The following is a 4,872-nucleotide window of genomic DNA, read 5'->3' as shown; positions in this document are numbered from 1 at the left end:
ATCATGATTATCAGCCAATTTTAAGCCCCAGCTCATATCTTCACAATGTCTCACATGGGGAACAAGTGCACCATTATCAATTCCTTTCTTTGTCTTGCAATCATAAAATGGGGGACCATTAAAACAAGGCTCCGTTGACATGGCCTGATGGCATAGAGAGTTTTGAAAGTTTCAACCAGCTCCTGTTGCAATCTTTGTTTCATTAGTAGTCTGGGAGTTTACGTTACAATTTTTGTTTCATTATTAGTCTATTAGTGCAATTTTTTTTCCTCACTAATTATCTTGGTTTAGTGCGTGGGTTTGTTTCGTTAATTTTGCAATTTTTTGCTTGTTTAGAAGCATTAATTTCTTTTTAAGTTAGTGGATTACTGATGTGGCATAATCTTAACATTTTATTGTAAAAAGAAATTATGAAAATTTAAAGAACTCCTAGAGGATCTTGATCCCTATTTTTAATCAAACCACTACTTTATATACTTGTACGACTTCACGCATCCTTATCATTAACATTACCATCTCAAAGTAACAGATATATATAATTCTCAAAAAAGAAAAAAAAAAAAGTAACATATATATGACATCACCTCCATTATTGTAGCTTTAGCAACAACTTATCCAGAATCAAAGTATATTATGGTTCTGGAATCAAGCTTAATATACGGCACAAGGTAACAACTTATTTGGGACACTGTTACATGTATTGCTGCTAATTATTAATGATTAGGTAATCAATTATATCCTCCTCGCCCAGTGGTGTTGTAGCTGTTGGATCCTCATGGTACAATGGGGCCATTGTATCCTCCTCGCCCAGTGGTGTGGTACTCCGCTTGAAGTAGCCTTCGTCCTGCATATACAAATATTTATCAAATGCTCCCTCTCTGTTTCTTTTTATAAAGTTACGTTCATTTAAAAGTTAAAAAAGAAATAAAGAGAGGATAAAAAGGGCAGCCACACTCTGAGTGCAGGCTTTAAATTCTTATCGTAACTTTTAATTTTGCTTGAACGGAAAAAAATGGTTGAGGTATTCATGCTAAATTGATCCTATAACTCCATGGAATTATAGGATCATGCTACAACTATTATAAATTTTATTATACAAAACTGATTGTCCATGAATGTATTGATATGATTAAAATTTGTAATATCCTTACTACTACTATTTAAAAAAAGGGGTTGGCAAAAAGATTACAGTTTTTTTTTTCTTCTTTTTTTAATAAGGTAAATAATGAGGGAGGAGGTGCCATGAAAACGCCATTATTATTATGCTATCACTTGAATCTCCTACTGTAATTTAAAAAATGCATAGGAAGATTTTGAGTGTCAATGCAAGCTAAATGAAACATGTGAGCCAAGTGGAATAAAAGATGCTCAATGATGGCCATTTTCTACAAACCAAGTTTGACTTCTGGCTCTGCATTATCAACCGCAGCAGTAGCCACCTCAGTGAACATGAGGAGCATGATCGCAACAAGAGCAGCCAAAACCATAAACTTTGTGGCACTAGTTGCAGCCATTTTTGCCATACTAAACTTCAGAGCTAGGTAAAAGATCAGCTTTTCTTGACAAAACAAAAATCTAGAGAAAAGATTAGAAATTACAATGGGGAGTCTTGGGGTCAGAACACATATTTATTGGCGTAGATGTGGACTACTCCGTAAGTGTTTAACATTACTATATTGCCCAGTTTATCCGTATGACGTGCCTTTATCTATGAGTCAATCTTTATCCACCTTTTACTTCAAACTAATCGCGGATTCACACTATGCGTAAAAATATATAATTACTTTATAATGTAGTAAAATGGATAATTAATTCTTTTAAATTTACTGAACCTTTTCAAAAACAATTATTGAAGATAATTTGTTCTTTTTAAAAATTGAATTATTTCTAAAAATATTTTCCATTTCTCTATCTCTACAAATATATCATTCTACTATTTTGCAATTTTCTTTTTGGAAAAAATTGAGTGTGTTTAATTGATATTATTCTTTTCTTTTATTTTTTTGAGAAGAGAAATTATTCTTTTTTCAAGTGATCTATTTTTTTCAAACTTTTTTATATAGTGTGTTATGTTTTCCCTTTTTATTTCTACAACTAAATATTTTTAAGTTTCAAATTAATTATTTAAATTTCTCATTCTCTTAAGGAGGTTGTCATGTTAATTAAATCTCATCACAAATTTATGATTGATATCACTCAAATAATTGATAGGCACATTCAAATATTACAATTAGTCTCTTTGATTGTTAAATTTTATCTTATTGCATTATAAAGAATTAAAAATAGTATATAAGAATTTTTTTTTTCTCTTTGATTGTTAAATATTATCATATTCAATTATAAAGAATTAAAATAGTATATAAGAAAATAATATTATTCTAGTACATAGCATGATTTGGATAATTTGGTGTTTATTATTATATCTTTTATTTTTACTTTTTCTTTTCTTTTCATCTTATTTTATTCAACATTTAAATTTAGCCACATCCTCCATAACATTAAATTATTAATATTTTCTCTCATTTTTTTTATTTTTAAAAATTAAACACATAATACTTTACTTAAATTCAAGTAAATAAAATTGTTAAATTTTCACTTCCAAAATATCTAAGAATTAACTCAAACCAAGAATATAAGAGGGAGAGAGAGTATATGTGATGAGAAACTCACAAAATATACCACCAAAATGCATTGACGCAAAGTATCTAAAGTATAGTTGCAAGAATATATATATATATATATATAGGCCAAAATGGCCAAATACCACTATTTTTTGAAATTTTTAGCAAAAAACCACTGTTTCGGAAATAAGTGGCAATCTACCACTTTTTCCAGTACTCGAGTTTGGTGAACTCGAGTACCCTATTTTATAGTTCCACCGTGGCTGCTGAGCTGGAAATTTCCGATTAAAAAAAATAAAGTGGTACTCGAGCTTGGTAAACTCGAGTACCATGCAACACCATACTCGAGTATACCAGGCTCGAGTACCTTTTATAAAAAAAATAAAGAATTTTTTTTTTCTACGGTACTCGAGTTTACCAAAATCGAGTACTGTGTAAATTTTTTTTTTTTTTTTTTTTTTTTTTTTTTTTTTTTTTTTTTTTTTTTGGAAACTCGAGTACTGTGTAAATTTTTTTTTCCCTGCATTTATTTATAAAATGTACCCGAGTTTGGTGTACCCGAGTATTGTGTTGCATGGAACTCGAGTTTCTCAAGCTCGAGTACCACATAATTTTTTTTAATCACAGAAATTCCATGTCAGCAATGCCACGGTGGCAAAATTGAGGGGAACTCGAGTTTCGAAACTCGATTTCTAGTAAAAGTGGTACTTTGCTATTTATTTCCGAAACAGTGATTTTTTGCTAAAAATTTCAAAAAAAGTGGTATTGGGCCATTTTGGCCTATATATATATATATAGAGAGAGAGAGAGAGAGAGAGAGAGAGAGAGTATATAAAATAAGGTGAGTAGAAGAATACTCAAAAGAAACTATATAATTGTAAACAACAAATTATTCAAGCTATGCTATGTAATAGAATAACATTATATTGTTATATAAAATCATTGGATAACATTTAACAATTAAAAAATAAAAATAAAAAGATAACCAAATTAAAATATAACCAAATGCATCAACCCAAAGTAGAGTTCAACAAAAAATTCATCAACGTAAATTAGATGTGCAACAAGGAATTAAAAATTCACCAAAAGAAAGAAAAAAAAAATATATATATATATATATAAGAGAGAGAGAGAGAGAGAGAGAGAGAGAGAGAGAGAGAGAGAATGTTCACCTATTTGTGTGGGCAAAATATATATAGAATGGAAGAGAGAGAAGCAAATATTTATAGTAAAAAAATGGGGGAGAAGAGTCAAAATAAATGGAAGATAAAGGGATGGAGGAATTATAAGGTTAAAGTATAGAGTTGAGGGGAAATAAAAAGATAAAAATGGGGGGAGGGGGGGGGTGATTGTTGGAGGAAGAGTAATTGTAAGGTGATAAATTAATATGAAGAAAAATAATTAAAAAGTAGAGAAAATGTTAGAAATAAGTGGATAATAACGTGGACGCTACTATAGCTTGACAGGAGTATAGCAACAATAAATACTAAGTTTCAGCTTTTAGATATAAATATAATATAGATAACGTCATTTATTACAACTAGTAAAGTATGGTTTTACCACAAGTCCCACATTACAGATTGTCATTTAGTTTGCAATATAACTTTTTAAATTATTATGAAAAATTTGTTATTTAAGATTTATGATAAAATTATTGTGATTATATGATGCCCTTATTGCCGTATTAGCTTATAGAAAGTTTGTCAGTCAAGCACTGCCATATTTAGAATTGTAATAATTGCAAGGTGGGTGTGTTAGCCTATTAGTGCATCTCTAGCAGCTTCTCCAATTTTTTGTACTGTTTGGAGAATAAACAGTGACTTTTACATTTTAACTACCCACTTTTTCAAATCTACTTTCCAACATATTCTCTATCCTATTCTTTACCTCATTTAAATATTATTTTTTCATTTTTTTTTTATTCTTTCTTTAAACTTTTTTAATCTTTCTTTATTCATTCCCACACAATCACAACAATGCTACTGCCGTTGTCACCACCACGCCACTACCACTGCACCGCAAACCCACATCAACCACCACCACTATCAATCACCCTACCCCCCACAACCAACACTGCAACCCCCTACCACTACCACCACATTAGTCACAAAACCCAACCACTCCTACACCCACACTCATCTAACCCCCCACCACCACCAAAAAAAAAGCCACCGCCACAACTCAACTACCACAAGCCACAACCCATCAACCACTACCATGCAATCTCCACCATCAACAACACAAACACCAT

At 30.8% G+C, this 4,872-nt stretch overlaps 1 long non-coding RNA gene across 1 annotated transcript; it reads right to left on the bottom strand.

Moving 5' to 3' along the window:
- Positions 1–477: 477 nt before the first annotated feature.
- On the bottom strand, positions 478–1,653 carry LOC112027072 (uncharacterized). The gene is made up of 2 exons (XR_002884424.2): positions 1,394–1,653; positions 478–844 (listed from the first exon to the last, which is right to left on the bottom strand). It is a non-coding gene; the product is annotated as an uncharacterized LOC112027072 (long non-coding RNA).
- Between the last annotated feature and the right edge of the window lie 3,219 nt (positions 1,654–4,872).

The sequence above is a fragment of the Quercus suber genome, unplaced genomic scaffold (assembly GCF_002906115.3).
Source record: "Quercus suber isolate HL8 unplaced genomic scaffold, Cork oak 2.0 scaffold_92, whole genome shotgun sequence".
NCBI classification, from domain to species: Eukaryota; Viridiplantae; Streptophyta; class Magnoliopsida; order Fagales; family Fagaceae; genus Quercus; species Quercus suber.
The sequence above is the reverse complement of the archived record's forward strand: the minus strand, read 5'-3'. Positions and strand labels throughout refer to the sequence as shown.